Raw genomic sequence first — 15,941 nt, 5'->3', positions numbered from 1 at the left:
TATATTTAATTGCACTTCTAATTATCGCACTTTATTTTATTGTTATTGTATTTAATTGCACTTTTAATTATCGTACTTTTTAATTATCACACTTTTATTTATCAAAATTTCATTATCGTTATTTATTTTACGCTTTAAACTAAGTCTTTTATGTATTTAATATTTTACATTTTGTTTTAACTGCGACTAAAGTTTTAAAAATCGACAAACCGGTCATTAAAACGGTAAAAACCCCTCTTTATAATAATAATATTACTTATATATATTTTTATTTTTATAAATTAAACTAATATAGCGTTATGCTTTGTTTAAAGATTTTTTTCCCTGTGGAACGAACCGGACTTACTAAAAACTACACTACTGTACGATTAGGTACACTGCCTATAAGTGTTGTAGCAAGGTTTAAGTATATCCATTCTATAAATAAATAAATATCTTGTGTAAAATTGTATCGTATTTAATAGTATTTTATACCCCTTAGCTTTAAACATCAAGTATTTTTGGCGCCGCTGCCGGGGAAAATCTAGCTTAAAAGCCGGAAGCGCAAAGCTAAGTTAAAAAAAAAACCGAAAAAAAAATATATATATAAATCTATTTTTTTTAGATTGTTATTTAGAAAATTATAAAGTATTCTATTTTTATTTTAGTTTTTAAATATAAGTTTTTATTTAAATTATATAAATATTTTATATAAATATTCAAACAGAAAAATAAAAAATATATATAAATAAATAAATAAAAAACCGAAACTTGTCGAAACCAGCTGTCATCTGAATTTTCATTTCCCGCGACTCGCGGGGTTTGCTAGTACGTGGCACCGCAAGTCGCGGAGTTCTCTCTGACACGGGTACACAGAAACCCTAACAGCATCATTACGTAATTATTATTATTATTAATTAAAAACCCTAATTAGGTTTTAATTTTTAATTAATTAAGTTTAGTTTATTTATTTAATTTGTATATTTAGTTTAATTAATTTAAATAAATTATAAAATTAACACTTTTATAAAATAAATAACATAAAAATAATATTTTTATAAAAATTGTACTTTTTACAACTTTTAGTATATTTTTATATTTTGTACCTTTTAATTGTTTTAGCGTAATATTTGTATTTTTCATTCGTATTTAGTTTTTAAATATAGTTTTTGCCATATTTATTTTTTTACCTTCTAGAATTTTAGGCTTTGCCGTAAAATCCCTTAAGTGCTTTTTCTTTAGACTAAGATTTAGGTGCTTTAGAATTTTGCGACGCCTTTTTAAATTTTAGTTCCTTTTTAAGTTATTGCCATTCGGGATATAGTTTTACTTTTAAGCTTTAATATTTTTAGACGCAACTTTTAATTTTTAATTTTTAGTTCCTTTTTAAGTTTCAACGCGCTACTTTCTTATTTTTATTTTTCGACGCCTTTTACCTATGTACCAATTATCACTCCAATTAGTAATCTCAATTTGCAATTTTAATTTTAAGTTAGTGATAGTAATAAGGTTGGGTTAGTCGAGTGTTTTTAAAATTTTATAAGTCGCTCTTTTTCTTTTCCCTTTTCTTTTTCGACGCGCTCTTTTTCTTTCTTATTTCTCGCTATTCTAGTTTAGGACATAGATTTTTATTATACTTCTTATCTAAATTTCTTAAAATTACGAAAATTTATTTTAAGTGGTTAAATTGATAGACATCAAAATTTTCTGGTTCGTAGTAATAGTTGGATTTGTACGTGGACCGGGTTATTGGAGCCAAACAGTCCTCAATTATATTGAGACCAAACGAATCATGCCCCTCTTCTGCATCTTTTGGCTATTCGAAACGTGGGCAAAATCAAAAAAGTCTATTAATTGGATAACTTATATAATTTTTCTTTCCTTTTAAAAAACTAATAGGATATTCAGTGAATGCACCGAGCAAGACGTTCACCACCTTTTGTACGTTCACCACCTGTAACTAGATCAAGACATCTAGCAAATATTTTCGCCGTTGATTTTTCTTTAGAATCGTCATCCAGTCGACCAAGTACTCCAGTTCAAATTTCCGATAATCAATGACGTCCACGTTCTTATAGATGAGGAATCAATGACGAGCGCGGCCAGACATAGTATGTACGAGCAGTGGAACTCCGAGCGAGTATACGAGGATTATAGGAGACGCCAACACGATAGCTGGTTAGTTCATCAGCACCAAATCATGAGCCAGCTATCATATCAGGTACCAAATAATTACGTGCCTACTCGACCTGCTTATTTTCCGCCACACAGCCCCGACATCCGACCACCCTTTAACCGATATGACTATAACCAAGCCTATCAGAACACCTATAACCAACAATGGAACCCACCTGACGAGATGAACTGGAACCCATATCCAGACTGATTTAGTTCCATTTGGTTATTTTTATGATTTTTATGTTTTTATCTTTTTAATTATTCATGTTTAAACTTATGTTATTGGATATATTTATGTAATTTTTATCATTTTTATTATTATTGTGTACTAATATTTCACATTTAGGATTTGAAAGTGGGATATTAATTCCCATTTCAAATTTCCATGCATGTTTATATTTGTATATATGTATATTGTCGATTGTACAAAACAGGGTAAAACAGCGCATTTTCAAAGACTGACATTAAGTTCAGCAAAAGCTACTAGTTTTGACGACAAGATGAAAAATAAATGTGATGTAACAACAAGACGGAATGAACAAATGATGTGCACCATTTATTATTCAACAAACAAACGCCAATATGTTTGGAAACTTTGGTAAAATTTAATCATTTTTCTGCGCTAATCACCCTCAATAATTTAAATTGTTACTGATTTCTTGCAAATGAGGGCATTGCAAGATCTTAAGTGTGGGAAGGGGTTAAATTCTTTCGGATTTTTAAAATTTTAATTTAAACACTTGGTTACCATAAAAAAATACTAGTAACGCAGTAGTTGTATTAGAATCTAGTGCTCTCTGATAATAAAGAACAGTCCTAGTCTTATATACTGATTACCCAATTCTAGTAAAAATTTTCAAAATTTTCAACTAAATGAACTCAAAATTATGTTTATACATATTTATGAACGATAAAACTAGGTGTTAACACCGAAATTATTGTTACCTCGGAAAGGACATAAATGGAAAAACAACTCAAAACGCTTGAATTCATTTAAAATGGAATAAAGGAGAATAAAAAGGCAAAGAAAAGAATAAATAAAAGCTAAGTGTGGGAAGAATATACCAAGTTCTTCAAAACATATATCACATATTTGTACAAGATTATTGCAGGTACTTTTGCTTTGGACTAAACTAATTAGTTTTACCCGAATTACTGTAATATATTTGAAAGAAAGATGGATCTACACGATGAATCAATTCCATCATTAAAAGGAAGTAAAGTCTTCCGAAAAAGATACGCGCTTCTTGATTTAGGTCAAAAAGTTGTCGTCCAGACCAGTTGTAGTTTGACGAAAAATCTAGAAACGTCATCTCTAAAATCAGTAGGAAATCCATGGACCTCAGCATCAAACAGGGTCGCCATGTGGTCAGACTTATCCTAACCATGAGAGGATCTGTCTCGTAAGATGGGGAGGGCGCCGTGCAAATTAGCTTGATAAGACTAATGAATCAGACCCCCAGAAAGGATAATCTCCTTAAAGATCAAAAATCAACTTTTAAGACTGATATTACTCAATCCTTGAGATTGACCTTAAAGATTGAGAATTACAAACTCATGAAATTCGATGATATCTAAACTCGAGCTTGAACAAGAAAATATTTTGATCAAATTAAAATCGATTTGTTTTCTGAAAACCCATTTTCAATGCGTTCATTACCATTGAACGTAAAATCCTAGGAATTCACCTGGAATTCATTAGGTCACCTGAACCAAATCGGGTGTCAACCGTAAGAACGGTGGTTGCATAGCATGGTCGAAGACAGGACCTTGTGCCAGACCGAAAAGATATAGGGTGATCTTTACTATTTCTCCTACAAAGGATAGTAATTGCATCCGACACGTTTTTGACCATAATTATCTGCATGTCATTAGACATTGCCTTAACAGTTTCTTGTTCATCGCTTTCCTTTACAACCGGACGGTCGTTTACCGAAAGGTAATATAAGGGACAAGTAAACTGGACGTGTGCTTTCCTAATACAAGGTTAGCAAGTGGGTGACACAAAACCGCAAGTTATGAGCTAAAATTTTTAAATATGAAACCCACGCAACCCACAAAAATATTTTGTAAACACCGATGAAGGGTTATTCCGGAAAACTTACCTAGGGTAAAAGCTAGAATGAATTTTTAAAAGATCAAATGTTTTCATAAAGATCTAATTTTATTAAAGGATCTACATTTTCATAGTCATGTGGGACTGTAAACCACATCGTTACTATCATTGTTTATACCGCCGTATTAAAATCACTGATGTATAAAGTGTGAGAATAAAAAAAGTGATTCGAGTGAAGTGTGATTTAATTTCAAATTCTGTATTGCTTGAGGACAAGCAACGTTCAAGTGTGGGGATATTTGATAATGCTAAAAAAGAACATATATTTAGTATCAATATCCTTCCAATATGTAAAGCTTTTAGTTACTATTGTTCTATTTTTATGTAATAATCGTTTAAATAAATAAGTGCGAAGACAAAAGAAGAAAACGACGATTTGAAGACGCAAATGACCAAAAAGCTAAAAAGTACAAAGTACAATCCATGTGGTTCAAATTATTCATGAGAAACGTCTAGAAATTACAAGAGTACAAGCCGCAAAACATAAAGTACAAGATATTAAATTATACGAAAAGGCGTTCGAAAATCCGGAATCGAGACATGAACCAACTATCAACGTGTGACTCAACGGAGCTAAAATTACAAGTCAACTATGCACAAGAATATAATATTATATATAATTAATTATATATTATTTTAATCAAAGCAGCCCACGTTTAATTCATTTGGTGAGCTGGAATCCGAAGCTCTGCACTCGCGGAGCTGTGAAGCACAAAACCTCCGCACTCGCGGAGCTGTACAGTTCAAAGTGGGCCTATAAAAGGCCGCGTATTCTGATCGATTTCCTTACACCTTTTTCTTTCTTTTCTATATATATATATATATATATATATATATATATATATATATATATATATATATATATATATATATATATATATATATATATATATATATATAATTTTAATTTTAATTTAAGTTTAATAATAATAAGGTTATAGTGGCGAATGTTTTAAGTTTGTAAGTCGAATCTCTGTCTGTGTAACGCTACGCTATTAATACTCATTGTAAGTTATGTTCAACCTTTTTAAATTAATGTCTCGTAGCTAAGTTATTATTATGCTTATTTAAGCTGAAGTAATCGTGATGTTGGGCTAAATATTAAGATTGGGTAATTGGGCTTTGTACCATAATTGGGGTTTGGACAAAAGAACGACACTTGTGAAAATTAGACTATGGGCTATTAATGGGTTTTATATTAACTAAACGATACCTAGTTAATTTAATATTAAAGGTTACAATTCGACGTATCTATATATAACCACATACGCTTAATCGGGTACGGTGGGCGGGATATTTATAATTACGAATTATTGTTCATTTTACCGGACACGGGAATGGATTAATAGTTAATGGACTCGTTGAAACAGGGGTGGATTACATACAAGGGTAATTGGTGTAGTTGTTAACAAAGTATTAAAACCTTGGATTACACGCGGTCGATAACCTGGTGTATTCATTAAACAAAGTATTAAGACCTTGTTACAGTTCGAATCCCCAATTAGTTGGAATATTTGACTTCAGGTATAAGGATAATTTGACGAAGACTCTCGCACTTTATAATTATGACTGATGGACTATTATGGACAAAACCGTATGGACATATCGAATAATCCAGGACAAAGGACAATTAATCCATGGTAATAAATTAAAATCAACACGTCAAACATCATGATTACGGAAGTTTAAATAAGCATAATTCCTTTATTTTATATCTCATTGCACTTTTAATTATCGTACTTTTTAATTATCACAATTTTATTTATCATCATTTTATTTATCGCACTTTTAATTATCGCAATTTTATTATCGTCATTTACTTTACGCTTTAAATTATGTTATATTTATTTTTAATATTTTACATTAGGTTTTAATTGTGACTTAAGACATAAAATCGACAAACCGGTCATTAAACGGTAAAAACCCCCTTTTTATAATAATAATAATAATAATAATAATACTACTTATATATATATATATATATATATATATATATATATATATATATATATATATATATATATATATATATATATAGTTTTTAAAAAATATAGCGTTAAACTAGGCTAGCTCCCTGCGAAACGAACCGAACTTACTAAAAACTACACTACTGTACGATTAGGTACACTGCCTATAAGTGTTGTAGCAAGGTTTAGGTATATCCACTCTATAAATAAATAAATAACTTGTGTAAAATTGTATCGTATTTAATAGTATTTCACAATAAAAATATAACTATTTCGTATACTACCTCGCACACATCAATACTTTAAAGAAATAAATATATTAATATAATTTTGTTAAGTATATTTCTATATGACTAATTTTTATAGTCATATTTGATAATAATATTAATAGTAGTATTGATAATAGTAATATAGTTATAATGGTAATAATAATAATACTAGTAGTAAAAATAATAATAATGATAATAATAATAATAAAATGTAAATTTTAATAAGGATATAGATAATTACTTTACTAATAATGTTACATTTTGATAAAAATGATAGGTTTAATAAAATGATAACTTTGATAATTTTAGTTATAATGATAATTTTAATAGGGATGATAATAATAATAATAATTTTAATAATAACAAAAATGATTATTTTTGTAAAAATGATAATAAAGATAATAGTTTTTAATAACACTCATAATGCTGAATTAATAATAATAATAACATTCATATTTAATAATAATAATAATAATAATAATAAGAAGAAGAAGAAGAAGAAGAATAATAATAATAATAATAATAATAATAATAATAATAATAATAATAATAATAATAATAATAATAATAATAAAAATAATAATAATAATAATAATAACAACATTTATAATACTTGTAATAATAATTGTAATACTAGTTATATTTAATACTAGTAATATTACTAACAATAATAATAATGACAATAATAATAGTAATGATAATTATAAAAATAAGGATAAGAAGTATACCCTCTTATAAAGCTTTTTATAAAAAGAATGCCCCAAACGAGACTCGAACTCGTGACCTCTCACTCACCCATAACACCATCAAACCATCCAGCTATTACTATTTTTCTGATTTAAACCCAACAAGAATAATTATAACTCGTATGTGGCTAACTTCAATTTGTCACCACTTCTCCTCATCGATCATCACGGCCCAAGTGAGAACATCGGCCCAACATTAATTAATCGGCCCAACAGACAATATAAGTTGACTCACGACCTAACAGCAAAACCGAAGCCCAACATTTAAATTACATAGCCCAAATTCACAGCACCTTATTTAAAAAAAAATTGCTTTAGCCTAAATTCGAACCCATGACCTCTCGGCAAACTACAAGCACTCCTTACCACCCAGCCATCCTTGTTTTTCTGATTTAATTCTTAAACGAAACCTATATAACCCATCGTTTCGGTTTAAAGTGAAAAGTAGCAACAAGAACAAATAGTATCATCATACAATTATGATTCTAACCGTAAATATCATCATTCATCGTCAATCCATCCTAAACATAATTGTATTCTCTTCAATGAGTATCAAGTGGGTTCTTGCTATGGCCCAAGAAAGAAAAAAAAATAGTCCAACAAAAACTTGAAATGGGTCTCGGCCCATCACCATTAATTGGCCCAAGTTAATTAAGGATAGGAGTTGTACTGTAAGTGGTTTTGCAAGTTGAGGAATTAAGTAATTGTGTTTGGCCTGGAACAATTCGAATGACAGTAAGAAATAAAAAAAAACGCATCCCTTTAATAATCAAATTAGGTGGCCATCATTTTCTTTAACGTCAATATCATTATCACTTTGCCCACCTTTCCTCATCATGGTTATCATATTCATCATCATTAATCGTTATCTTCTTCATGTATTTGACACCGTAACAATAATAGAATAGGAGATAACAGCAGCAATGTAAACATTTGATGTTAATGGTGGCGATCATTAAGTCTCGGGCAGAAGTATACATGAACCCACTTTATGGTGGATGGTGATTGTGGAAATATAAGGAAAAGAAGCGGTGTTGTTGGCGATATTTGTCTTCGATTTAAAACGGAAACTTGTAGCAATCATGTTGATTGTAGAGCGGTTTTTAAGAAGAAAATGGTGGTTTCAACAAGACATTATCTAGGAGAGAGAGGAAGAGAGAGAGAGAGAGATAGATAGGTGGTGGTATCATGATCATGGTGGTGATTGTATTGAGATCGTGGGTTGATGGTGAATCAAAAGTGGTGTAATATAGGTGTCAATGGATCAAGGTGGTTTGATAGAAGAGTAAAGAGAGGTGATGGTTGATTGGGTTCTAGCAAGAAACAGAAGAAAAATTACGCAGGTGGTGACTAGGGTGTGTTTACAATGGTGTTTGACGATCGATGGTGTGTGATAAGGTGGTCGATGGTTTATGGTTGTTTACGGTGATTGTGGTGGTTATGAAGAAGAAATAATAAGAAGTAAGTGGTGGAGGCTAGCGAACAAAACAGCAATTAGAAGCAGTAGTGGGTGTCTCGATTGAGTGGGGTTGGTGTTCAAGGAAAGCAAAATGATATCAGTTGTATGGTGATGATGAACATTAAGCATAAAGGAGTTTGGGTTTTACCTGTATGTATCTATCGATGTATATATATAGAAAAAGAGTTTCATAAAAAAAATATATATTTATAAATATATATATTTAATATAATACTCTAACAACTTGGAATCCAATAAAAACAGTATAGCCGCCCACAGTGTTTATTTCTACGGGCATAGTTGCGTGCAAAATCCGTGACGGATAAAAGTGTTCAGACAATTCCCATGTTTTTAAATTAACTATATTTATTTATTTTGGTCATTATGTATAAAATTCGATCATTAACTATTAAATAAAAATTACATTAATTAATCACTCCCAATCCCAAGTAAAATATAAAAAATTCTAAAATTCAATAAATAGCTCCTAAATACATTTTTACTAAGCCTATAATTTTGTAAAACTCATTTTCGAATCACAGTTTATTTTAAAATCACATAAGTTCCTTTTTAACTTGTTTGCTATCTATCGAATGACAATTGAGCATTACCGTCATTTATTAAATAACTTCGAAATCACAAAATATATATTCTATATAATTTATATATATATATATATATATATATATATATATATATATATATATATTCTTTAAATAATAATTATTATATATTATTGCTATTTTTCAACATTGATTATAACAGTTACAATATATAATATTTCTTTTTATAATATATATATATATATATATATATATATATATATATATATATATATTTATATATATTTATATATATTTAATTATATGTATATCTATATATTGTATATTAAATTAATAATATTAAATATACTGGTATTATTTTATGTATTTATTTCCAATAATTAAATCATATATTATTTCAAATAATATTTCAAATAAAATTATATATATCTATTTACAAATTAGTTTGTTCGTGAATCGTTTGGGAGTAGTCATAGGTCAAATGATATATACGAACATCGTTCCAAAATTTTCTAGACTCAACATTACATACTTTGTTTATCGTATCGAAATCATATAAAGATTAAGCTTAAATTTGGTAGGAAATTCCCGGGTCGTCACATGGACGAATATATTACATTAACAAGATGCATATAAGAATATCCCCTATTATTCCGGGACATCCATTGGACATGATAAAACAACATCGAAGTACTAAAGCATCCGCTACAACGGATGGGGTCTGTTAGGCCCAATAGATCTATCTTTAGGATTCACGTCAATTAGTAGATCGGTTTACTAATTCTTAGGCTACCAAGCAAAAGGGGCATATTCGGCTTCGATCATTCAACCATATAATGTAGTTTCGATTACTTGTGTCTATTTAGTAAAATAGTTATAAAAATAGCGCATGTATTCTCAGTTTCAAAAATATATATTGCAAAAGCATTTAAAAAAGTAGCAAATGAAAGTCACTATACGATATTTTGTAGTAAAAATATGCATACGACGGAACTGAACAATGCAGGGTTGACCTCAGATTCACGAACCTATATCATGTATATATATATTAACACATTGTAATATTAACCAACTAAGTTTATATATTTTATAATATATATAGATTAATATCCTTATTTATAGTATAATTAATCCTTATAATTTGTTAAAATACTTATATGATATATATTCTTTAATAAATATTATATTAATATAAATTATATTAGTTAATATATTATAAATCTAATATTAGTATACTTATGATATGTATAATAAATATATATTTTTATATAAATATTGTAAAAATAATAATCATAATAATAATAAAATAATGATAATAATAATAATAATAATAATAATAATAATAATAATAATAATAATTAGATTTGAAAATAATAATAATAATAATAATAATAATAATAATAATAATAATAATAATAATAATAATAATAATAATAATAATACTTTTAATGATAATAATAATAATAATAATAATAATAATAATAATAATAATAATAATAATAATAATAATAATACTTTTAATGATAATTCTACTAATGAAAATGATAATTTTAATAAGAATGAATAAATAATAATGATAATATTAATAATAATAATAATAGTAGTTTTTAATAATAATAATGAAAATGATAATTTTAATAATACTAATAATAATAATAATAATAAAATGATATTTTTAATAAAAATGATAGTTTATTAAAAATGATAATCTTAAAAATAATTATATTTTTAATAATAATGATAATACTAATAATAATATTAGTAGTCATAATAATCCTTCATGTTTAATTTCCTAACTTATAATTATAAACTCTACAGTTCTAATTCATAATCATAATCTTTATCGTACATGTGTTAATGTAATTATAATCTTTTTCCATAATACTAACCATATCATCTTTTAATAACTTCGTAAAATAATTATGTTATATTATTAACATGTTCATAATCATAATAATCTTGACAATAATAATAATAATAATAATAATAATAATAATAATAATAATAATAATAATAATAATAATAATAAATTTAGAATACAACCTTTGAAGAAAACAAGTTCCTAAAAAAATATGCCACTGCCCGGACTCGAACCCGCGACCTCCCGCTTGATCTAAACATTCCAAACCACTCTTCTGGTCATGCTTTTCTAGATTTAATTCTCAACTTAAATTTTATATAACTAATATTTTTGTTTCCATCTTTTTTGTGATCATACTCATCGAATCAACATTATTTTCAGCCCATGCTTAATTCGGCCCACAGGAATTTCGTAACTCAATTTACATAAGCCTACTTAGATAATTAATTGGCCCAAGATTTAGAACTTGTCTTGGTGTCCTGGTAATCACGAAGCAAATCGACAAACCCTAAAAGGGTTTCGGTATTTGATTTTTTTTATATATAACTGAACTTTACACATAGATAATTCACTAAAGGCACTCACATCTTCATCATTATGTTTATATATCATTATCATAATAATTCTTGTCTTTATAATTGCAAACAGAAACATATAGGAATATTAATTCACGATGTAATAGTTGGCATTTTTTTTCTTCTTCTTTTTGTTGATCAAACGAAACAAAAAGCAGGAGCAGTTTGTAGATGGTGGTGCGTGTGATTACAGCTACAAACACAGGAAGAAGAATAAGAAAACACAACAGCCCTCCTGGTGGTCTTGTTCGACAGAAATATAAACGTAGAAGTAGACCTTGTAGTATAGCAGTTTGGTGTTGTGGGTGATAGATGGATGTGTGAAACTTTGGTGATAATCGAACCATACCAGGTACAAAATTTGAAACGACCCTCCAACAGATACAAATGGGTTTAAATGATTTGTGGTGTTTGATTTGTTTTTCTCGAATATAAAACAGGAAACAAAAAAATAGTGGGTTGATGAATATGTGTGCGCTGGTGATTGAATTCGATGGTGTTTAAAGAAAATGGTGACGAAGATGGTGTCTGTTGGGTTGTACATGGTGATTGCAAAGTGGTGAAGGGTTTGCAAGTGATGATGGTGGTTGTATCCGGGTGTGACCTTGGTGTTCATGCATAGTGATCGTGATAACATATAAATGGTGTTGAGTTATCGATGGGTTCATGAGGTTCATGAGAGTGGTACAGTGGTGATAGTTGGAGGTTATCTCGGTGCTGGAGTGGTGGTTTGAATGATGAAGAAGAAGAGTTGCGGATGAAGAAGGTGGTAACATGGGTGGCCGGATGGTATTTAAAAGGGTGGTAGTTGTCGATTAATTGCAGTAAAAAATCAAGGGGTGTTTGGGTTGTGTTGGTGATCGAACTCTATATCCATAGTAATGAATAGCAAATAATGGTTTGTAGGGTGGTGTTCGTTGTCTAGTAGTAATGGTAATGAAAATGGTTGATGACAAAGGTAATGATAATTGAGTGATTTGTGTCGAGAGATATAGAAAAAGTGAAGGTAGTGGTGGGTTGATTTTTTCCTTTCAATATAACACACACAATATGTATATAGTATCAACTTGATGAATTATTATAAAGTAAACAAATAAGAAACGGGTGAATTGAAAAGAATAGAGTAAGTGGTGACAAACTTAGAGACACAAATCAATCAATGATATGTAATATAGATTGAATTGAAAGAAAACATAAATCGAATAAAAATAATAATATAATAATAATTATAATATAAAAAATTAAAACGTGTGATTAAGTTAGCCGTCGTCTACTATTTCATTCACGGACTGAAATTCGTGCTCCGTTGATCATCAATGGCAAATAAAAAGTTTTCAGAAAAATCCCATATTTTTACATTAATTATATTTATTTATTTTAGTCATTATGGTATAAAATTCGATCATCAATTATTAAATAAAAAATTACATTAATTATTCACTCCCAACCCCAAGTAAAATATAAAAAGTTTTAAAATTTAATAAGTAGCTCCTAAATTCATTTTTTTACTAAGCCTATATTTTATAGAACCCATTTTCGGATCACCGTTTATTTTAAAATAACATAAGTTCCTTTTTAACTCGTTTACTATCTATCGAATGACAATTGAGCATTACCGTCGTTTATTAAATAACTTCGAAATCACAAAATATATATTCTATATACTTTATTTATATATATATACTCTTTAAATAATAATTGTTATATATTATTATTATTTTTCAACATTGATTATAACAATTACAATATATAATATTTCATTTTATAATATACATATATATATATATATTTAATTATATGCATATCTATATATTATATATTAAATTAATAATATTAAATATACTGATATTATTTAATATATGTATTTGCAACAATTAAATCATATATTATTTCAAATAATATTTCAAATAAAATTATATATATCTATTTACAAATTAGTTGTTCGTGAATCGTCGGGAATGGTCAAGGTTAATTGAATTTATGAAATAGTTCAAAATTTTTGAGACTCAACCTATCAGACTTTACTTATCGTGTCGAAACTATATAAAGATTAAGTTTAAATTTGGTCAGAAATTTCCGGGTCGTCACAATTAACCCATGGTAATAAATTAAAATCAACACGTCGAACATCATGATTACGGAAGTTTAAATAAGCATAATTCCTTTATTTTATATCTCATCTCACTTTTATTTACTGTCATTTTAATTATCGCACTTTAAATTATCGTACTTTTATTTATCGTCATTTACTTTACGCTTTAAATTAAGTTCTATTTATATTTTAATATTTTGCATTAGGTTTTGACTGTGATATAAGACTTAAAATCGACAAACAGGTCATTAAACGGTAAAACCCCCTTTTTATAATAATAATAATAATACTTATATATATATATATATATATATATATATATATTTATATATATATATATATATATATATATATATATATTCATACAAATATAGTTTTTAAAATTATAGCGTTAAACTTTGTTGTATCCCTGTGGAACGAAACGAACTTACTAAAAACTAAACTACTTTACGATTAGGTACACTGCCTATAAGTGTTGTAGCAAGGTTTAGGTATATCCATTTAATAAATAAATAATTAACTTGTGTAAAATTGTATCATATTTAATATAATTTCGTAATAAAATTAATAGTATTTCGTACTACACCTCGCACACATCAAGTATTTTTGGCGCCGCTGCCGGAGAACATCGCGCAGAAAGCGAAACGCTATAAAATTTTTTTGTTTTTAAGGTATTTTTGTAAAAATATAATTTTATATAAGTTTTAAAATTCAAAAATATGAAAACATAAAAAAAAAATTCTATATTTTTAAGTGTTTAAGTAAAAAAGAAAATATATTTTATAATTTATATAAAGGTATAAAAGTATTATTTTTAGTTCTTAAAAATATAAATTTATTTATAATAAATATTACTTATATTTTATTTTTATAAATTAAATTCAGAAAAAAATTAAAAGTATTCGGGCCGAAACTGTAGCAGCCCAAACAATCTGGCCTGGTATCCTAACCCATGCGACTGCATGGAAATTTAACCTTCAACTCATGCGATCGCATGAGCTGATGGGACAGCTCTGATCATCAACAGACTCGAATTAGGGTTCGGTTTATTTAATAATTATAATTATTAATTAAGATTAGGGTTTAATTAATTTATTATTTAGGGTTTTAATTAAATAATATTTAGTTTTAGTTTATTTAAATTAGTTTTAATTAAGTATTTATAATTATAATTAATACTTTTATAAAAGAATAATATAAAAATAATATTTTTGTAAAATTGTATTTTTATCAACTTAGTTTATTTTTGTATTTTATATTTTTCTTTATTATCGTTTAATTCGTAACTTTTATAATTTATTGTTCGTAATTAGTTTTAAACTTAGTTTTTGCCATAGTTATTTTATATTTCTAGATTTGTAGGCTTTGCCGTAAAATCCCTCAAGTGCTTTTTCTTTAGATTAAGATTTAGACGCTTTAGAATTTTTACGACGTCGCTTATCGCTTTAATATTTAATAGATTTTAGTGCCTATTTAAGTAATTGCCGTTTTCTGTTTAGAATTCCTTTTAAGCTTTAATACCTTTAGACGCAAGTTTTAATATTTAGTTTTTAGACTTTTAAGTTTCGATGCTTTCCTTTCAACGTTTATTATTTTTCGACCTTTTATTTTTTGACGTTTTTCGACGCGTTTTTTTTTCTTTCTCATTTCTACGCTCTAGTTTTTAGGACATAGAATTTTCTATATTTTCCTTAAATTTCGACGAAAAATTATTTTAAGCGGTTAAATTGATAGACATCCAAAATTTTCTGGTTCGTAGTAATAGTTGGATTTGTTAGTGGCGATTTGTGGGCTTCCGATTTAAGGGTCCTGGCTACCTGCTGCATCTATTGGCTATTCGAAACGTGGGAAAAATCAGAAAATTCTATTAATTTGATAACTTATATAATTTTTATCTTTATAACCAATAGGATATTCAGTGAATGCACCGAGCAAAACGTTCACCACCTTTCATACGTTCACCACCTGTAACTCGATCAAGACATCTAGCCAATATTGTCGCCGTTGATTTTTCTTTAGAATCATCATCTAGTCGACCGAGTACTCCAATTCAAATTTCCGATAATCCATTTTTTGAACCCGACCTCACAATTGAGAACTTGGGGGATATTCAAGGACAATTCAGAGATCCTGAAC

Source organism: Rutidosis leptorrhynchoides, chromosome 9, assembly GCF_046630445.1.
Source record: "Rutidosis leptorrhynchoides isolate AG116_Rl617_1_P2 chromosome 9, CSIRO_AGI_Rlap_v1, whole genome shotgun sequence".
NCBI lineage: Eukaryota > Viridiplantae > Streptophyta > Magnoliopsida > Asterales > Asteraceae > Rutidosis > Rutidosis leptorrhynchoides.
This window is presented reverse-complemented; position numbering follows the sequence as displayed.